Source organism: Haematobia irritans, chromosome 4 (genome assembly GCF_050003625.1).
Source record: "Haematobia irritans isolate KBUSLIRL chromosome 4, ASM5000362v1, whole genome shotgun sequence".
Taxonomy (NCBI): domain Eukaryota; kingdom Metazoa; phylum Arthropoda; class Insecta; order Diptera; family Muscidae; genus Haematobia; species Haematobia irritans.
This window is the reverse complement of record NC_134400.1, coordinates 189702433-189725442: the sequence shown is the minus strand read 5'-3', so window position 1 is coordinate 189725442 and position 23010 is coordinate 189702433. Positions and strand designations below refer to the sequence as shown.

At 31.2% G+C, this 23010-nt stretch overlaps 1 protein-coding gene and 1 long non-coding RNA gene across 3 annotated transcripts in view; both read right to left on the bottom strand.

The window, feature by feature from the left end:
• LOC142234697 (uncharacterized) overlaps positions 1-23010 on the bottom strand; it is a 102852-nt gene that overhangs the window by 17880 nt on the left and 61962 nt on the right. The gene's annotated exons all lie outside the window — the stretch shown is intronic.
• On the bottom strand, positions 8617-9425 carry LOC142234699 (uncharacterized). Its single transcript, XR_012721686.1, has 3 exons — positions 9369-9425; positions 9208-9301; positions 8617-9137 (listed from the first exon to the last, which is right to left on the bottom strand). It is a non-coding gene; the product is annotated as an uncharacterized LOC142234699 (long non-coding RNA).

Genomic DNA, 23010 nt, shown 5'->3' with positions numbered 1-23010 from the left:
AAAAAAGACCGATGAAATACGTATATAATTAAGTTTAAAGTTTCTATAGAAATAAAATTTTGACAACATTTGCTATAGAAGTAAAATTTTGACAAAATTTTCTATAGAAATAAAATTTGGAAAAAAAATTTCTATAGAAATTAAATTTTGACAAAATTTTCTATAGAATTAACATTTTGATAATGTTTTTTATAAAAAAAAAAAACTTTTGGTAGATTATTTTTGGTTCGAGTGGCAACCATGATTATGAACCGATATGGACCAATTTTTGTGTGATTGCGGATCGGCTATATATAACTATAGATCGATATGGACCAATTTTGGCATGCTTCAACCGGATCGGATGAATTTTGCTCATCCAAGAGGCTCCGGAGATCAAATCTGGGGAACGGTTTATATGGGGGCTATATATAATTATGGACCGATATGGACCAATTCTTGCGTGTTTGTTAGAGACCACATTCTAACACCATGTTCCAAATTTCAACCGGATCGGATGAATTTTGCTCCTCCAAGAGGCTCCGGAGGTAAATCTGGGGATCGGCTTATATGGGGGCTATATATAATTATGGGTCGATGTGGACCAATTTTTGCATGGTCATTAGAGAACATATACCAACACCATGTACAAAATTTCAGCCAAATCGGGGTATCGGTTTATATGGGGACTATATATAATTATGGACCGATGTGGACCACTTTTTGCATGGTTGTTAGAGACCATATACCAACACCATGTACCAAATTTCAGTCTGATCGGATGAAATTTGCTTCTTTTAGAGCAATCGCAAGCCAAATTTGGGGGTCCCTTTATATGGGGGCTATACGTAAAAGTGGACCGATATGGACCAATTTTTGCATGGTTGGTAGAGACCATATACCAACACTATGTACCAAATTTCAGTCTGATCGGATGAAATTTGCTTCTTTTAGAGCAATCGCAAGCCAAATTTGGGGGTTCCTTTATATGGGGGCTATATATAATTATGGACCGATGTTGACCAATTTTTGCATGGTCATTAGAGAACATATACCAACACCATTTACAAAATTTCAGCCGGATCGGATGAAATTTGCTTCTCTTAGAGGCTCCGCAAGCCAAATCGGGGGATCGGTTTATATGGGGGCTATATATAATTATGGACCGATATGGACCAATTTTTGCATGGTTGTTAGAGACCATATACTAACACCATGTACCAAATTTCAGCCGGATCGGATGAAATTTGCTTCTCTTAGAGCAACCGCAAGCCAAATTTGGGGGTCCGTTTATATGGGGGCTATACGTAAAAGTGGACCGATATGGACCAATTTTTGCATGGCTGTTAGAGACCATATACCAACACCATGTACCAAATTTCAGCCTGATCGGATGAAATTTGCTTCTTTTAGAGCAATCGCAAGCCAAATTTGGGGGTCCCTTTATATGGGGCTATACGTAAAAGTGGACCGATATGGACCAATTTTTGCATGGTTGTTATAGACCGTATACTAACACCATGTACCAAATTTCAGCCGGATCGGATGAAATTTGCTTCTCTTAGAGGCCTCGCAAGCCAAATCGGGGGATCGGTTTATATGGGGGCTATATATAATTATGGATCGATGTGAACCAATTTTTGCATGGTTGTTATAGACCATATACTAACACCATGTACCAAATTTCAGCCGGATCGGATGAAATTTGCTTCTCTTAGAGCAATCGCAACCCAAATTTGGGGGTCCGTTTATATGGGGGCTATACGTAAAAGTGGACCGATATGGCTCATTTACAATACCATCCGACCTACATCAATAACAACTACTTGTGCCAAGTTTCAAGTCGATATCTTGTTTCGTTCGGAAGTTAGCGTGATTTCAACAGACGGATGGACGGACGGACATGCTCAGATCGAGTCAGAATTTCACCACGACCCAGAATATATACTTTATGGGGTCTTAGAGCAATAGTTCGATGTGTTACAAACGGAATGACAAAGTTAATATACCCCCATCCTATGGTGGAGGGTATAAAAATAATATGCATTTAATACTAGCGACGCCATCTATGTGCCAGACCGGGGATTTCTCAGCCAACCTGTTATATGATGCTTAACTTATACTACAACTAGTCTCTATTTATTATGAAGAAGTGACTAACCAGTAGTTTATTTATTAACAATCAATAGACTTATAGATATGAAAATATCCTAAGACTAAGCTAGGACAAATATTCATGTAAAATTGTTTTTTTGGATTGAGGCTTTCATATATTAAAGCGAGTTAGTAAATCAGATTTGTAGTGAAAATGCTATCCATATATGATTGAAACATAATGTGTTCGGGAGTATATGTTACAGAAGCGATTTTTTTGTTTGTTAGTTTTGAGAGTGTACATTTATAGGGCGCTTTAAAACGTATGTGACATTAAAGAAAGTTCTTTTAAACTAATGTATGGAATGAAATTTGCATTAATTCAAAATTGTAAAACTGTTATGCTTGATTGCGATTGTTTTCGGAGTGAGTTATTTCAATGTAAATTAAAATGTCATTATTACGCGTCCCAATAAATACATACGAATTATACTTCATTTGAGTTTTGAAGATTCCCGTGACAATATGACAACGTACTATATTGGTTTTGGTGTAACAGTTTTTATTGCTATTTTATGTCTTCTCATTGAGACTAATGAGGGATTAAATCTGAAGTTTACAAATTTGGAGTGTGAATCCTTCAATAGCTCTGTGGCAAGTTTTGAAAAATGCAAATTAAAAGCATTAGCCAGACACAATGTCAGTTTGGATATTTATATAAAATTAAATGTTTTACCCATCAACGAACTAATGGTAATTTAAAGGAAATTTTAATAATATATTTTTTTGTTGTTGAAAATCTATATATTTTTTTTTTTGTCATGTTAGCTGAATGCCCAACTATTTCAAAAAGGCAATGGTTATAGGCCATTTATGTACAATGATACCATGGATTTTTGTCGTTTTTTGAAAAATCCCAAACGTTGGATGTTTTGGAAAATTGTATGGGATGCAATATGGCCCAGCACCAATCTAAATCATACCTGTCCACTGGATGTAAGTATGGGATGTCAATTTATGTAAAGGAAATGTTTCATAATTTCCTTTAATTTCTTTAGCATGACGTCGTTATCACTAAATTGAGTTTGAATCCAGAAATGTTGAAACTTATCCCATTTCCTGCCAACAGTTATTCGCTACGTCTAAACTTTTTCAATTCACAATATCGTGGTCTGGAAGTTCGTGTCTATGCTTCAATCTACAATTGATGTAGCTAATCAAAAAATATCGAAAAGTTTGTATGTGTTTTTAAAATCGATCTAAACCTAAATAAGATCAGATAATATAACTAAATTTTAAATTTCACTAACATTGATAAATAAATAAGGATATTATGGCTAAATTTGGGAAAATTGGGAGATATAGACATATATGGGAGCTATATTTAAATCCGAATCGATTTGGAAGATAGTTTGTAGGTTTAGGTGAAACTACAGAAGATACGAAACCAGAGATACACTTTAAAATATCTAACAATTATTGTACCCTCCACCATAGGATATATTAACTTTGTTATTCCGTTTGTAACACATCGAAATATTGCTCTAAGACCCCATAAGGTATATATATTATGGGTCGTGGTGAAATTCTGAGTCGATCTGAGCATGTCCGTCCGTCCGTCTGTTGAAATCAAGCTAACTTCCAAACGAAACAACCCAGCAAAAAAAGCGTCGCCAAAAAAGTAATGAAAATGTTCTTTTTGGATCCGGAAGTGGTGCAAAATTGACGCAGAAGCGATGAATTTTACATGGGCTTGTCATAGGACGGAAGTCCTCCATTTCAACAGCCGTTGCACTGAATTTGCATCACTTTTTTAGGTGTGATCCGAATTCAATATTTTGGATGTAAATTAAAAAATTCTGTTATATTTTGTCAAATAAATAATTTTCATAATTTTTTATAATTTTTAATGGATTCTAATGCTTGTCGGAAATGTTAGACCTCAAATATTTTCAACAATTCACAATTTTTTCAGATTGGATTTTGTATTTTTTTTTTTCGACAAAATTTAAATTATTTGTACCATTTAATGAATTCTTACTCTGTTTTTAACCTTTTTGAAACAAAAAAAGTTAAAATTTCCCATTTAAAGTATGAAAAAACCAAGTTGTAAAAAATTTAATTAAAAGAACTTCCTGGGTAGTTAAAATAAAGAACATCATTGGGAGTGCATCTTCTGGAAGTGCTTTTAAAGTTGTGCCTTTGGAAGAACTTCCAAATTTTTTTGCTGGGAAGCTATAGAATTGAAACTTGGCACAAGTAGTTGTTATTGATGTAGATCGGATGGTATTGCAAATGGGCCATATCGGTCCACTTTTTCGTATAGCCCCCATATAAACGGACCCCCAAATTTGGCTTGCGAATCCTCTAAGAGAAGTAAATCATCCGATCCCGCTGAAATTTGGTACATGGTGTTAGTATATGGTCTCTACCAACCATGCAAAAATTGGTCCACATCGGTCCATAATTATACATAGCCCCCATATAAACCGATCCCCCGATTTTGCTTGCGGATCCTCTAAGAGAAGCAAATTTTATCCGATCCGGCTGAAAGTTGGTACATGGTGTCAACATATGATCTCTAACAACCATGCAAAAATTGGTCCACATCGATCCATAATTATATATAGCCCCCATATAAACCGATCCCCAGATTTGGCTTGCGGAGCCTCTAAGAGAAGCAAATTTCATCCCATCCGGCTGAAATTTGGTACATGGTGTTAGTATATGGTCTCTAATGACCATGCAAAAATTGGTCCACCTCGGTCCATAATTATATATAGCCCCCATATAAACCGATCACCAGATTTGACCTTCAGAGCCTCTTGGAAGACCAAAATTTATCTGATTCAGTTGAAATTTGGTACGTGATATTAATATATGGCTTCAAACACCCGTGCAAAAATTGGTCGATATCGGTCCATAATTATATATAGGCCCCATATAAACCGATCACCAGATTTGACCTCCGGAGCACCTTGGAAGAGCAAAATTCTTCCCATTCGGTTGAAATTTGGTACGTGATGTTAGTATAGGCTATCCAACAACCATGCAGGAATTGGTTCCTATCAGTCCATAATAATATATAGCTCTCATATAAACCGATCCCCAGATTTGACCTCCGGTGCCTTTTGGAGACGGTAAATTCATCCGATCTGGTTGAAATTTGGTACATGGTGGTAGTATATGATATTTAACAACCATGTGAGTTGAAATTTGTGGATGACAGTCTTTCGTTGAAGTTTCTACGCAATCCATGGTGGAGGGTACATAAGATTCGGCCTGGCCGAACTTACGGCCGTATATACTTGTTTTTCCTATCAATTTATCTACATGGTCCTTCGAGACGGATTTTTGGTTTTTACAAAGCTGAGTTTTCCCCCGCCAGAGGAGAGAGTTGAACCAACAAATGCAAACAAAAAACTCCATTGAAGAATACAATCCAAGGTGTCTTCACAGCCAAACAGTGAATAAGATGTATTCCAAGGCCAAACATTGGAACTCAAGCAGAAAAGAACTTTTCATACCCTCCACCATAGGATTAACTTTGTCATTCCGTTTGTAACACATCGAAACATTGCTCTAAGACCCCATAAAGTAACAGGTTGGCTAATAAGTCCCCGTTCTAACAAAGAAAAATACATTTTTTTGTCAAAATTCGTTTTTATTATTCAACATAGTCCCCTTCAAGAGCGATACAACGATTATAACGACCTTCCAATTTTTTGATACCATTTTGGTAGTACTCATTCGGTTTTGCCTCAAAACAGGCCTCAGTTTCGGCGATCACCTCTTCATTGTAGCCAAATTTTTCCCCTGCGAGCATCCTTTTGAGTTCTGAGAACAAGAAAAAGTCGCTGGGGGCCAGATCTGGAGAATACGGTGGGTGGGGAAGCAATTCGAAGCCCAATTCATGAATTTTTGCCATCGTTCTCAATGACTTGTGGCACGGTGCGTTGTCTTGGTGGAACAACACTTTTCTTCTTCTTCATATAGGGCCGTTTTGCCGCGATTTCGACCTTCAAACGCTTCAATAGTCACTGTTGATGTTTTTCCCTTCTCAAGATAATCGATAAAAATTATTCCATGCGCATCCCAAAAAACAGAGGCCATTACTTTGCCAGCGGACTTTTTGAGTCTTTCCACGCTTCGGAGACGGTTCACCGGTCGCTGTCCATTCAGTCGACTGTCGATTGGACTCAGGAGTGTAGTGATGGAGCTATGTTTCATCCATTGTCACATATCGACGGAAAAACTCGGGTGTATTACGAGTTAACAGCTGCAAAAACCGCACACAATCATCAAAACGTTGTTGTTTTTGGTCAAATGTGAGCTCGCACGGCATCCATTTTGCATAGAGCTTCCGCATATCCAAATATTGATGAATGATGTGACCAGTGCTGCCGCTACTACTTCAATCGAAGTATTTTTCTTCATTTTCACAAAATTTACTTCGTCACTCCTTCTTCCAAAAATCTGCTTCACTTTTTGTTCTGCTTCAAATTTTTAAATTTTTCCCTATATTACCTTAATGTTTTTCCTATTCCTTTAATTACGATGAACATAGCGGTTTTAATCATTGAATTATTAACCGATGTGGACCAATTTTTGCATAGTTTTTAGAGACCATATACTTACGCCATGTACCAAAATTGAAATTTGGTTCTCTTAGAGGCTCCGCAAGCCAAATCGGGGGATCAGTTTATAAGGGGGCTATATATAATTATGGACCGATGTGGACCAATTTTTGCTTGGTTGTTAGAGATCATATGCTGAAACCATGTACCAAATTCCAGCTTGATCGGATGAAAATTGCTTCTCTTCGGGGTCCGTTTATATGGGGGCTATACGTAAAAGTGGACCGACCGAGTGGACCGACATACATCAATAACAACTACTTGTGCCAAGTTTCAAGTCGATAGCTTCTTTCGTTCGGAAGTTAGCGTGATTTCAACAGACGGACGACGGACATGCTCAGATCGACTCAGAATTTCACCACGACCCAGAATATATATACTTTATGGGGTCTTAGAGCAATATTTCGATGTGTTACAAACGGAATGACAAAGTTAATATACCCCCATCCTATGGTGGAGGGTATAATAAAATGAATTCTATTGTTTTGTTTTCAAAAATGTATGCTACTTCAATTTTATTCAATCTACTCCACTTTTTTCCAAAATCTACTTCACTCAATTTTTCACTAGCAGCAGCACTGGATGTGACCAACACGTTCCTTTGATATATTTAAGACCTCTGCTATCTCGATCAACTTCATTTTACGGTCATTCACAATCATTTAGTGGATTTTTTTTGATGTTTTCGTCGGTAACCACCTCTTTCGGGCGTCCACTGCGTTCACCGTCCTCCGTGCTCATTTCACCACGCTTGAATTTTGCATACCAATCAATTATTGTTGATTTCCCTGGGGCAGAGCCCGGAAACTCGTTATCAAGCCAAGTTTTTGCTTCCACCGTATTTTTCCCCTTCAGAAAACAGTATTTTATCAAAACACGAAATTCGTTTTTTTTATTTTTTTTCACAATAACAAAAGTTGCTTCACAAAAGACGCTCTATCTCACAAACTAATTGACTTACAGACTTCAAATTTTGACACGACTCATTTGAAGGTTGGTACTATATAAAAATAATATGCATTTAATACTAGCGACGCCATCTATGAGTCAGACCGGGGACTTATCAGCCAACCTGTTATATATATTCTGGGTCGTGGTGAAATTCTTAGTCGATCTATGCATGTCCGTCCGTCCATCTATTGAAATCACGCTAACTTCCGAACGAAACAAGCTATCGACTTGAAACTTGGCACAAGTAGTTGTTATTGATGTAGGTCGGATGGTTTTGCAAATGGGCTCTATCGGTCCACTTTTACGTATAGCCGCCATAAACGGATAAACGGACTCCCAGATTTGGCTTGCGATTGCTCTAAGAAAAGCATCTTTCATCCGATCTGATGTTAGTATAGGGTCTCTAACAATTAAGCAAAAATTGTTCGATATCGGTTCATAATTATATATAGCCTCCATATAAACCCATCCCCAGATTTGACCTCAGAAGCCTCTTGGATGAGCAAATTTCATCTGATCCGGACATTGGTACGTAATGTAAGTACATTGTCTCTAATCACCATGCAAAAATTGGTCCGTATCGGTCCGTAATTATATATAGTCCTCATAGAGAATTATATATAGCCCTTTTGGAGAAGCAAAATTCATCCGATCCGGTTGAAATTTGGTACGTGGCGTTAGTATATGGTCTTTAACAACTATGCAAAAATTGGTACATATCGGTCCATAATCATATATAGCCCCATATAAACCGATCCCCTGATATGGTTTTTGGAGCAGCAAATTTCATCCGATTCAGTTGTCAAACTACACCGAAAAAAAAGTTTACTATTGTTTACGAAAAATGAACTAACCCATAGTAAGAATGACCATGATTTGGCGCCAAAGATTTTTTTCATCTAGATAAGTTCATGATTTTCTTATAAATAAGTTTATGTATTGCATCGTATTTTAGTTCATTCTTACTACGCTGTGGGAAGAATGTACTTACACTCATTCAAAATATTCCTGCTATCCGGAAAAATGAACAAGTTTTTGGGAATCCTATATTTAGAAATTGGTTTCAAATAAACTGTTTATCAGTATAATTTTCAAAGAAGTAAATAAATTGAGGAATTAAAGGTACAACAAGCCTGTATACAACTAAGAAATTTTTCGTACAATATAAGACAATTTTTCATAACTACCAGTATTTTATTTCAAAAAATTATTATTATATTACATAAAACTATGGCTTATGATATACAATAAAAGAAGTGTTTTTATTCGTACGCTGTATGCTGTTACTTTTCGGTAGTTAGTAATTGCTTCTTCAAAAGAGTAATATTCTATGTTAGTAGAATGAAACTAATTAATATCAATTTCCATTTTTATCCATATGAAAGATATATGCCATAAGTTGCTATTTTCATTTCATTTTTGTCCAATTTCACCGATATCGCTAGTTTTTGTTGTGTGGATTTGCGTCATAAGCCTCTGAAGTTAAAAAGGTATATAAAATATAAAAATATTATCAAATTCTATGGTATTTTGATCTTTAACTTACAAGAGAATTTTCTTAGAGCAAATAGGGATATCAGCTTAGTTAGCATTAAACAGTAATAAGATTCCAAAAAAATACCATTAGATTTGCTGTCATCCTGCAAATGAAAATTATTTTTAATAAATAGAAATTTTGGCTTTATTACAAATGGACGAAAAACTTACCACATTGAAAAAAATCATCCAATTACTACATTTGTGGAATCATATCCTTGCACAAATGGGACATTTTTGAAATCCTTCTCAGAATATAAATGAAATAAAATTATTATAAAATTAGATATAATTTCCACTTGTCAATATAGCATTTAGTATTTATGGTGGATATTAAGTTCGAGTTTAGTGGCTAAAATCCCAATTTTTCATGATTAGTTTTCTTTAGAAATACATGGGAACAAAATTGAACCGTTTTTGTGTTCATTTAAAATTTATATCAAATTTTTAGTAATTTGAGGTCGCTGAATCCAAATTTACACTTGTTTTTTTAAGAGCTCGACTTTTTGAGATATACGGTTATGTTCAAAATTAAGGCACTTCCGCTATATATATTGGAATAACTTGAAAACGATTCATCATATTAAATTAAAAAAAACAGCGTTCTACATAAGCTTAAAAACGATTTTCTGTTCTTAATCGTGTAATCCATTTAAAGAATATAAACTTAATAAAAAACTTGTTTCGAGCTATTCTCCATAAAGTTATATTTAAATTTGCATCGAAGGCGTATAATTTTATACTTTTCTTACTGATTTATTTCTGATTTTAGCACCTAAACTCGAACTTAGTACACACCTTAAGGACTCGCTATAACATAAAAATATAGACTCAAAAAATTGTACTGTGATCCAGATGTAGAGTAAATATAGATCATTTTATTACCACTCATTATGAATATTTTTATGTAAACCAATTTAAAACCGCACTAATTTTAAATTATTAATAGAAATATACAGTTTCTTAATATGTGATTTATTTTAGAGTTATTTATTTTTTTTATCAATATAAAGTGTTTTTGTTTTCTCTTACATCACACCATTCACTTATCAGTTTCTAAAATGTTACGAAATAAATGTATTTTTATTAATAAATACAAATACCGCACGCAAGCGCACCACGTGTGCGCTTCATAAATGCATCAACAGAACTGAATGCACCAATAAAACTCAAAGACACAAATAGTCATAAAGGACACATATGTAAAGAAAAACAACTCCACATACACATGATCCCTTTCTGATCTCGCTATTGCAACAAAACAACTATCACCACAAAAGATACCAACAACACACATTCCATAACATCATCGCAATAACAAACACAAACAAAAAAAAAAAAAGATGATGCAATAATTTCATAATTTCTTCTCACTTCAATTTCCAGTATCACGTTTATTGATTAGTTGGTATTCTATCTATAGGATAAGGTAAAATATATTCAAAATTTACGAGGAATCCATAAAAAATTATATACACCCGTCAAGGATTAAATTAACTACTTTTTATTATACTTTATCTAAAATTTTCAATGTGAGGAAATATACTCCAACTTATAGTAAAAACCGAAATAAGCTGTAGGAAGCCGCCATACGAATTGGTACTGTAGTTAAGTTAATTTTTACTACAAAAATTTTTTTCCATACAAAAAATTTTCTTAGTAAATTGTCCACATTTCGTAGTAAGATTTTTATATTGCCTATGTCTTTTTATAATACAATCAACGATGCATTAACTATTGTATTGGAAATTTATTTAAGGAAAAATCCGTCCCATTTCGTAGTTAGTGAACTAAAAAACATTTACTGAAGTTTTATAAGTTTTCCTTTAGCTAAGTTAATTTTCGCAGTGGTTACGAAAAATGAACTATATTACAGTAAATTTTTTGAACTATGTGGAAGTTAAACTGGTCCTAAAATTAACAAGACACCTTTTTTTCTGTGTAGGTCCACATCGGTCTATAGTTATATATAGCCCTCAGATAAATTGATGTCCAATCACACAAAAAATTGGTTCATATCGGTTAATAATTGTATGTAGCCCCCATATAAAGCTACCCCCATATTTCAATTCTGGCTCTCTAATTACCGCGCAAAAGTCCATATAGGTCCGTAATTATTTGTAGACTTACTTATATATACCTTTTGTGTCCAATATATACCACGTATGGACTAACTTACAATTTAGAAGACGACGTTAAGATGTTTTAAGATACCTTGCCATCGGTAAGTATTACCACAACCCAAGTAATTCGATTGTGGATGACAGTCTTTCGTAGAAGTTTCTACGCAATCCATGGAAGACGGTACCAAAGATTTGGCCTGGCCGAATTTCAAACGCGGTTGCCACTCAAGCCAAAAATAGCCAGAAAACAACCAAACAAAAAATTTTATTTTGTCAAAATTTTATTTCCATAGAAAATTTTGTCAAAATTTTATTTCTATAGAAAATTTTGTCAAAATATTATTGCTATAGAAAATTTTTCTTTGAATATAAAATGTCAACATTTTATTTATATACATAAAAAATGTTGTCATATTTTTATTTCTATAGAAATTTTTTTCAAAATTTTATTTCTATAGAAAATTTTGTCAAAATTTTATTTCTATAGAAAATTTTGTCAAAATTTTATTTGTATAGAAAATTTTGTCAACATTTTATTGATATAGAAAATTTTGTCAAAATTTTATTTGTATAGAAAATTTTGTCAACATTTTATTCCTATAGAAAATTTTGTAAAAATTTTATTTATATAGAAAATTTTGTCAAAATTTTATTTATATAGAAAATTTTGTCAAAATTTTATTTATATAGAAAATTTTGTCAAAATTTTATTTATATAGAAAATTTTGTCAAAATTTTATTTCTATAGAAATATTTTTCACAATTTTATTTCTATAGAAAATTTTGTCAAAATTTTATTTCTATAGAAAATTTTGTCAAAATTTTATTTCTATAGAAAATTTTGTCAAAATTTTATTTCTATAGAAAATTTTGTCACAATTTTATTTCTATAGAAAATTTTGTCAAAATTTTATTTCTATAGAAAATTTTGTCAAAATTTTATTTCTATATAAAATATTGTCAAAAATTTATTTCTATAGAAAATTTTGTCAAAATTTTAATCTATAGAAAATTGTGTCAAAATTTTATTTCTATAGAAAATTTTGTCAAAATTTTATTTCTATAGAATATTTTGTCAAAATTTTATTTAAAAAAAATTGTCAACATTTTAATTCTATAGAAAATTTTGTTAAAATTTTATTTCTATAGAAAATTTTGTCAAAATTTTATTTCTATAGAATTTTTTCGTCAATATTTTATTTCTATAGAAATTTGTTTAAAAATGTATCTCTATAGAAAATTTTGTAAAAATTTTATTTCTGTAGAAAAATTTCATAAAAATTTTATTTCTATAGAAAATTTTGTCAAAATTTTATGTCTATAAAAAATTTTGTAAATATGTTATTTCTATAGAAAAATTTCATAAAAATGTTGTTTCTATAGAAGATTTTGACAAAATTTTATTTTCGTAGAATGTGTTGTCAAAATTTTATTTCTATAGAAAATTGTGTCACAATTTTATTTCCATAGAAAATTGTGTCAAAATTTTATATCTGTAGAAAATTTGTTAAAATTTGATTTCTATAGAAAATTTGGTCAAAATTTTATTTCTATAGAAAATATTTTCAAAATTTTATCTCTATAGAAAATGTGGTCAATTTTTTTATAGAAAATTTTGTCAAAATTTTATTTCTATAGAAAATTTTGTACTGAAATTAACAATTTGGGGGTTTTATTTAGAATACAAATGCTTAGAGTCAAATATAACATGTTTGCACTGTTCAAACAATAGTTTGCTATTACAAAAGCGATTTTTTATATACCCTTCACCACTACTATGGTACAGGGTATAATAAGTTTGTGCATTTGTAACGCCAAGAAATAGTGGTTATGGACCCATCTTTTAGTATACCGATCGGCTTAGAATTAAATTCTGAGTCGATTTAGCGATGTCCGTCTGTCTGTCTGTCTGTCTGTCCGTCCGTCTGTATGTATATGTAATTTTGTGCACAAAGTACAGCTCGCAATTTATGTCCGATCGTCCTCAAATTTGGCATAGGGCCGTTTCTTTGGACAGAGAAAATCGCTATGGGTTTTGGAAAAAATCGGTTCAGATTTAGATATAGCTGCCATATATATGTATCTCCAATTTGGTCATAGTTAGCGTGTTTATCAACCGATTTTCTTGAAATGCCGTACATCCAAATATTTTATGAATCTCGAAAACCTTGCAGAATATCAGCCAAATCGGTTTAGATTTAGATATAGCTCCCACATATATCTTTCGTCCGATTTAGACTCATATGACCACAGATAACAAAGTTTACTACCGATCTTCGTGAAATTTTGCACAGAGGGTAGACTTGACATTCTACCCATGCTTGGTAAATTTGATTGAAATCGGTTCAAATTTAGATATAGCTCCCATATATATCTCTCGTCCGATTTGAACTTATATGGCCACAAAAGCCAGATTTTTGCCGTAATTTGCTTCAAATTTTGCACAAGGGTATTGTTAAGTGTGTCAAATTTTGTTAAAATCGGTTCAGATTTAGATATAGCTCACATAGATATCTTTCGCCCGATTTGGACTTATATTGTCTCAAAAGCCAGAATTTTGCCCTGACTTACTTCAAATTTTGCACAAGCGGTACTTTTAACGAGACTATTGTATGTGCCAAATATGATCAAAATCGATTCAGATTTAGATATAGCTCCCATATATATCTTTCGTCCGATTTGAACTTATATGGCCTCAAAATCCAGGGTTTTGCCGTCATTTGCTTCAAATTTCGCACAAGGAGTACGTTTAGTAGTATCGGTAATTGTGCCATATTTGGTTGAAATCGGTTCAGATTTAGATATGGCTCCCATATATATCTTCCGTCCGATTTGCACTCATATGACCAGGGAGGCTAAAGTTATACTCCAATTTACGTGAAATTTGGCATTGATATCAGAATTATTATTCTAACTATACATGTCAATTTTAGTCAAAATCGGTTCAGATTATATATAGCTCCCATATATACGTACACCAGAGTTGGGGAAATATGGTAGACTGTTACACATTTTTGACCCATTTTCAATGGAAATTTCCTCCAATTAACTGGATAGCGTTAGCCGATTTAAATTTTAATTCTAGAGATTTTGTAGAAGTAAATAAATTGTCTCCTTTGTATAGCTTCCAGCAAATGTGAAGCAGTTGAGATGGTAACACAAATAGGGGTGAAGGGTATAATATAGTCGGCCCCGCACGACTTTACACTTTACTTACTTGTTTTTTATTTGAGAGTGAATATTCACAGAAAAATGTAAAACGTGTACTTTGTTCTTCGAAACTAAAATAAATAATGTGAATTAAATTGTGAAATTGAAAGACTGTTATGCTTGATTTGCGATTGTTTTCAGAGGGCGAAAAAATAAATATAAATAAAATGTGAATTAAAATATCATTAATACACTTGCAGATGAATGGAGACGCATTAAAATGCATTTGTAGATTTTACGAGAACGACATGAAAACGGATATCGGTTTTGAGTTTGTAGCTTTTATTGCTATTCAATTTCTTCTCATTGCGATTAATGAGGGAGTAAATCTAAAGTTTACGAATTTGGAATGTGAATCCTTTAATAAATCTGTGGCTAGTTTTGAAAAATGCAATCTAAAAGCTTTAGCCAGACATAATGTCAGTTTGGATATGTACATAAAATTAAATATTCTACCCGTCAACGAAATAATGGTAACTTTTGCAAGAGATTTTTAATAAAAATTCCATTTTTCTTAATGAAAATTTATTTTGCCATTTTAGCTAAATGCTCAACTCCTTCGTAAGGGAAATGGTTATAGGCCTTTTATGTACAATGATACCATTAGCTTTTGTCAATTTATGAAAAATCCCAAACGTTGGATGTTTTGGAAAATTGTATGGGATGCAGTATTGCCTAGCACCAATCTCAATCATACCTGTCCAGTGGATGTAAGTATGGGATGTCAATTTATATGAAATTTTGCATGCATTAAAATGTTTCTTGATTGATTATTTTAGCATGACATCATTATCACTAAATTGAGTTTGATTCCCGAAATGATGAAACTTGTCCCATTTCCCCCCAACACTTACTTGGTACGTCTAAAATTTTTCAATTCACAATATCGTGGTCTGGAAGTTCGTGTCTATATAACAGTCTATAATTAATCAAAGGCATCTTGCTATCCAAGAAATATGTAATTGTTTGTGTTTCGTAAAATCAATAAATACCCTACGGGAAATTTGTGCTACCAAAAGACCTGTCCCAGGATATCGCAAAATATTTATTTAATTTTACCGCAAGTAAAAAAATTTAAGTAACCAATTGGTGCCTTAAAACTATATATGCTTGAGAGTATATGTTACAGAACCCATCAAAAAAATTTGGAAGTTCTTCCAAAGGCACAACTTGAAAAGCCCTTCCAGAAGATGTACTTCCAATGATGTTCTTTATTTTAACTACACAGGAAGTTCTTTTCGTTAATTTTTATACCCCCCACCATAGGATGGGGGGGTATATTAACTTTGTCATTCCGTTTGTAACACATCGAAATATTGCTTAAGACCCCATAAAGTATATATATTCTGGGTCGTGGTGAAATTCTGAGTCGATCTAAGCATGTCCGTCCGTCCGTCTGTTGAAATCACGCTAACTTCCGAACGAAACAAGCTATCGACTTGAAACTTGGCACAAGTAGTTGTTATTGATGTAGGTCGGATGGTATTGCAAATGGGCCATATCGGTCCACTTTTACGTATAGCCCCCATATAAAGTGACACTCAGATTTTGCTTGCGGAGCCTCTAACAGAAGCAAATTTCATCCGATCCGGCTGAAATTTGGTACATGGTGTTGGTATATGGTCTCTAACAACCATGCAAAAATTGGTTCACATCGGTTCATAATTATATATAGCCCCCATATAAACCGATCCCCAGATTTGGTTTGCGGATCCTCAACGAGAAGCAAATTTTATCCGATATGGTCTCTAACAACTATGCAAAAATTGGTCCACATCGGTCAATAATTATATATAGCCACCACATAAACCGATCCCCCGATTTGGCTTGCGGAGCCTCTAACAGAAGCAAATTTCATCCGATCCGGCTAAAATTTGGTACATGGTGTTGGTATATGGTCTCTAACAACCATGCAAAAATTGGTCCACATCGGTTCATAATTATATATAGCCCCCATATAAACCGATCCCCAGATTTGGTTTGCGGAGCCTCTTGGGAGACGAAAATTCATCTGATTCAGTTGAAATTTGGTACGCGGTGTTAATATATGGACTTAAACACCAATGCAAAAAGTGGTCGAAATCGGTCCATAATTATATATAGCCCCCATATAAACCGATCCCCAGCTTTGACCTCCGGAGCCCCTTGGAAGAGCAAAATTAATCCAATTCGGTTGAAATTTGGCACGTGATGTTAGTATATGGTATCCAACAAACATGCAAAAATTGGTCTACATCGGTCCATAATTATATATAGACCCCATATAAACCCATCCCCCGATTTGGCTTGCCGAGCCCGCAAGAGAAGCAAATTTCAATCGATCCGGCTGAAATTTGGTACATGGTGTTAGTATATGGTCTCTAATGACCATGCAAAAATTGGTCCACATCGGTCCATAATTATATATAGCCCCCATATAAACCGATCCCCAGATTTGACCTCCGGAGCCTCTTGGGAGACGAAATTTCATCTGATTCAGTTGAAATTTGGTACGTGGTGTTAATATATGGCCTCAAACACCAATGCAAAAAGTGGTCGAAATCGGTCCATAATTATATATAGCCCCCATATAAACCGATCCACAGATTTGACCTCCGGAGCCCCTTGGAAGAGCAAAATTAATCCAATTCGGTTGAAATTTGGTACGTGATGTTAGTATATGGCATCCAACAACCATGCAAAAATTGGTCCACATCACTCCATAATTATATATAGCCCCCATATAAACCGACCCCAGATTTGACCACCGGTGCCTTTCGGAAAAGCAAAATTCATCCGATCTCGTTGAAATTTGGTACGTGGTGGTAGTATATGATATTTAACAACCATGCCAAAAGTGGCCCATATCACTCCATAATCATATATAGCGCCCATATAAACCGATCCCGAGATTTGGTTTTGGAGCCACTTGTAGGAGCAAATTTCATCCGAGTCAGTTGAAATTTGGTACATTGTGCTAGTATATGGCCGTTAACAACCATGCCTAACTAGGTCCATATCGGTCTATAGTTATATATAGCCCTCAGATAAATCGATCCCCAATCACATAAAAATTGGTCCATATCAAATTCATAATTGTATATAGCCCACATATAAGCGACCCCCATATTTCAATTCTGGCTCTCTACGTACCGTGCTAAAGTCCATATCGATTCGTAATTATTTGTAGACTTACCTATACATACCTTTTTTGTCTAATATATATCACGTATGGACTAACTAACAATTTAGAAAACGATGTTAAGAAGTTTTAAGATACCACAACCCAATTAATTCGATTGTGGATGACAGTCTTTCGTAGAAGTTTCTACGCAATCAATGGTGGAGGGTACATAACATTCGGCCTGGCCGAACTGACGGCCGTATATACTTGTTATACTTTATCTAAAATTTTCAATGTGAAGAAAAACACTCCAACTTATAATAAAAATGGAAATAATCTGTAGGTAGCCATCATACGAATCGGTAATGTCGTTGAATTAATTTTTACTACAAAAAATTTTTTTTTTCTATACAAAATTTTTTCTTAGTAAATTGTCCACATTTCGTAGTAAGATTTTTATATTGCCCATTTTGATAGAATCAACGATGCATTAACTACTGTGTTGGAAATTTATTTAAGGAAAAATCCTTCCCATTTCGTAGTTAGTGAACTAAAAAACATTTACTGGATTTTTATAAGTTTAACTAAGTTCATGTTCGTTGTGGTTACGAAAAATTAACTATATTACAGTAAATTTTGGTGGGCGGATTTAAATTTACAAGACACTTTTTTCTGTGTATAGGCTTACACACAAAAAAAAGTTTTCTGATCCAATCATGAAATTATTTGATCCAATTAATTTTTTAATTGAAATAATTTCAATCACAGAAATGATAGTATCAATTAACAAATTAATTGAAGGTCAATTAAAAAATTAATTGATACTATTAATTTTTGTGATTGATTTTTGTTTCAATAAAAAAAAAATTGTTGAATCAATTAAATTTTTAATTGAATATTTTTTAAAACTCAATTAAAATTTTAATTGGAAAAATTTTCGTAAAATTTTTCTCTGTGTAGGATGAAACATAATATGTTTGCATAATACAAACAATAATTTGTTTGTATATATTCTGAAAATATGCTTGCAGCAGAATGTGTTTGGGAGTTTAGGGATGATTATGGCGATTTTTTGAGAGTGTAAAGGCATACAGCAATATAGCACGGGATCGTTACAAAGAAAGTTCTTTAAAATCAAAATAAATTGAATGTACATTAAATCTAAATTTAAAAACTATTAGGCTTCATTACAACGTTTTCAGTATAGCGGAGAATATTTTATTGAAATATTTTATTATAAATTATAAATTAAAATACCATTAATACGTGTGCCGATAAATGGAGACGACTTGAAATTCATTTGAACGTTGACCATTAAAGAAAACCATGAAATCCGATATTGGTTTTGGGCTTGTAGTTGTTACTGCTATTTTATTTCTTCTCATTGCCATTAATGAGGGAGTATATTTGAAGTTTACGAATCTGGAATGTCAATCCTTTAATAAATCTGTGGCTAGTTTTGAAATATGCAAATTAAAAGCTTTAGCTAGACATAATGTCAGTTTGGATATGTATATAAAATTAAATATTCTACCCGTCAGCGAAATAATGGTAACTTTTGCAAGAGATTTTTAATAAAAAAACATTGTTTTAATGAACGATTATTTTGCATTTTAGCTGAATGCTCAATTCCTTCGTAAAGCCAATGGCTATAGGCCATTTATGTACAATGATACCATTAACTTTTGCCAATTTATGAAAAATCCCAAACGCTGGATGTTTTGGAAAATTGTATGGGATGCAGTATTGCCTAACACCAATCTCAATCATACCTGTCCCGTGGATGTAAGTATGGAATGTCAATTTATATCAAATTTTTCATGCACAATAATGTTCTCAATTTCTCTAGCATGACATCGTTATCACTAAATTGATTTTGGATCCAGAAATGATTAAACTTATCCCCTTTCCTGTCAACACTTACTTAATACGTCTACATTTTTTCAATTCACAATATCGTATTCTCGAAGTTCGTTCCTACATTACAGTCTACAATTAATCGAAAACTTCCAAAATATCGTAGACTGAAAGTTGCTCTCTACACTACCATCTATAATTAATCAAAGGCTTCCAGCAAAATCAAGAAATATGTAATTGTTTGTGTTTTTAAAATAAATAAATAAGTATTTGTGGGGTTTCATTGACTATATCGAAATCTGTACCGATTTGAATGATATTTGGCACATTTAATTGACACCACACAAAGTTATATTGTACTAGATTTGAAAAAAATCGCCTAATAAACAAAGCTATTATGGCCACATTTGGATAAATTGGGTGATATATTTTACCAAAACTCTACCAAATTATAAAACTTGCCAATAAATAGAAAATTTTGTCAAAATTTTATTTCAATTGAAAATTTTCTCAAAAATTTATTTATTTCTACAGAAAATTTTCGGAAAAATTTTATTTCTATAGAAAATTTTGTCAAAATTTTATTTCTATAGAAAATTTTGTCAACATTTTATTTCTATAGAAAATTTTGTCATAATTTTATTTCTATAGACATTTTTCGGAAAATTTTATTTTTATAGAAAACTATCGGCAAAATTTTATTTCTATGGAAAATTTACGGTAAAACTTTATTTCTCTAGAAAATTTTCGGTAAAATTTTATTTCTATAGAAAATTTTGTCAAAATTTTATTTCTGTAGAAAATTTTGTCAAAATTTTATTTCTGTAGAAAATTTTGTCAAAATTTTATTTCTATAAAAAATTTTGTCAAAATTTTATTTCTATAGAAAATTTTCTGTAAAATTTTTTTCTATAGAAAATGTTGTCAAAAATTTACTTCTACAGAAAATTTTCGGCAAAATTTTTTTTCTATAGAAAATTTTGTCAAAATTTTATTTCTGTAAAAAAAATTGTAAAATCTGTAGAAAATTTTGTCAAAATTTTATTTCTATAGAAAATTTTCGTTAAAATTTTATTTCTATAGAAAATAAATAGAAATAAAATTTATATTTGAATAAAATCGCCTAATAAACAAGGCTATTATGGCCACATTTGGATAAATTGGGTGATACATTTTACCAAAAATCTACAAATTATAAAACTTCCCAATAAATAGAAAATTTTGTCAAAATTTTATTTCAATTGAAAATTTTCTCAAAAATGTATTTCTAAAGAAATTTTTCGGCAAAATTGTATTTCTATAGAAAATTTTGTCACAATTTTATTTCTATCGAAAATTTTCGGCAAAATTTTATTTCTATCGAAAATTTTCGGCAAAATTTTATTTCTATAGAAAATTTTGTCAAAATTTTATTTCTATAGAAAATTTTGTCAAAATTTTATTTCTACAGAAAATTTTGTCAAAATTTTATTTCTATAGAAAATTTTCGGTAAAATTTTATTTCTATTGAAAATTTTCGGTAAAATTTTATTTCTATAGAAAATTTTGTCAAAATTTTATTTCTACAGAAAATTTTGTCAAAATTGTATTTCTATAGAGAATTTTCGGCAAAATTTTATTTCTATAGAAGATTTTGTCAAAATTTTATTTCTATAGAAAATTTTGTCAAAATTGTATTTCTATAGGAAATTTTCGGTAAAATTTTATTTCTATAGAGAATTTTCGGCAAAATTTTATTTCTATAGAAAATTTTGTCAAAATTGTATTTCTATAGAGAATTTTCGGCAAAATTTTATTTCTATAGAACATTTTGTCAGAATTGTATTTCTATAGAAAATTTTGTCACAATTTTATTTCTATAGAAAATTTTATCACAATTTTATTTCTATAGAAAATTATGTCAAAATTTTATTTCTATAGAACATTTTTGGCAAATTTTTATTTCGTAGAGACTTTTCGACAAAATTTTATTTCTACAGAAAATTTTGTCAAAATTTTATTTCTGTAGAAAATTTTGTCAAAATTTTATTTGTATAGAAAATTTTGTCAAAATTTTATTTCTATAGAGAATTTTCGGTAAAATTTTATTTCAATAGAGAATTTTCGGCAAAATTTTATTACTTTAGAAAATTTTGTCAAAATTGTATTTCTATCGAAAATTTTCGGCAAAATTTTATTTCTATCGAAAATTTTCGGCAAAATTTTATTTCTATAAAAAATTTTTGACAAATTTTTATTTCGTAGAGAATTTTCGGCAAAATTTTATTTCTATAGAAAATTTTGTCAAAATTGTATTTCTATAGAAAATTTTGTCAAAATTGTATTTCTGTAGAAAATTTTTTTAAAATTTTATTTCTGTCGAAAATTTTTGGCAAAATTTTATTTCTATAGAAAATTTTGTCAAAATTTTATTTCCATAGAAAATTTTCGGTAAAATTTTATTTCTATAGAAAATTTTCGGTAAAATTTTATTTCTATAGAAAATTTTCGGTAAAATTTTATTTCTATAGAAAATTTTCGGTAAAATTTTATTTCTATAGAAAATTTTGTCAAAATTTTATTTCTACAGAAAAGTTTGTCAAAATTGTATTTCTATATAAAATTTTCGGCAAAATTTCATTTCTATCGAGAATTTTCGGCAAAATTTTATTTCTATAGAAAATTTTGTCAAAATTTTATTTCTACAGAAAATTTTGTCAAAATTGTATTTCTATATAAAATTTTCGGCAAAATTTCATTTCTATCGAGAATTTTCGGCAAAATTTTATTTCTATAGAAAATTTTGTCAAAATTTTATTTCTACCGAAAATTTTGTCAAAATTGTATTTCTATATAAAATTTTCGACAAAATTTCATTTCTATCGAGAATTTTCGGCAAAATTTTATTTCTATAGAAAATTTTGTCAAAATTTTATTTCTGTAGAAAATTTTGTCAAAATTTTATTTCTATAGAAAATTTTGTCAAAATTTTATTTCTATCGAAAATTTTCGGCAAATTTTTATTTCTATAGAAAATTTTGTCAAAATTTTATTTCTATAGAAAATTTTGTCAAAATTTTATTTCTATTGAAAATTTTCGGCAAATTTTTATTTTGTAGAGAATTTTCGGCAAAATTTTATTTCTACAGAAAATTTTGTCAAAATTTTATTTCTGTAGAAAATTTTGTCAAAATTTTATTTCTATAGAAAATTTTGTCAATATTTTATTTCTACAGAAATTTTTCGGCAAAATTTTATTTCTATGGAAAATTTTGTCCAAATTTTATTTCTATAGAAAATTTTGTCAAAATTTTATCAAAATTTTATTTCTATAGAAAATTTTCGGTAAAATTTTATTTCTATAGAAAATTTTGTCAAAATTTTATTTCTACAGAAAATTTTTCAAAATTTTATTTCTATAGAAAATTTTCGGTAAAATTTTATATCTATTGAAAATTTTCGGTAAAATTTTATTTCTATAGAAAATTTTCCGTAAAATTTTATTTCTATAGAAAATTTTGTCAAAATTTTATTTCTACAG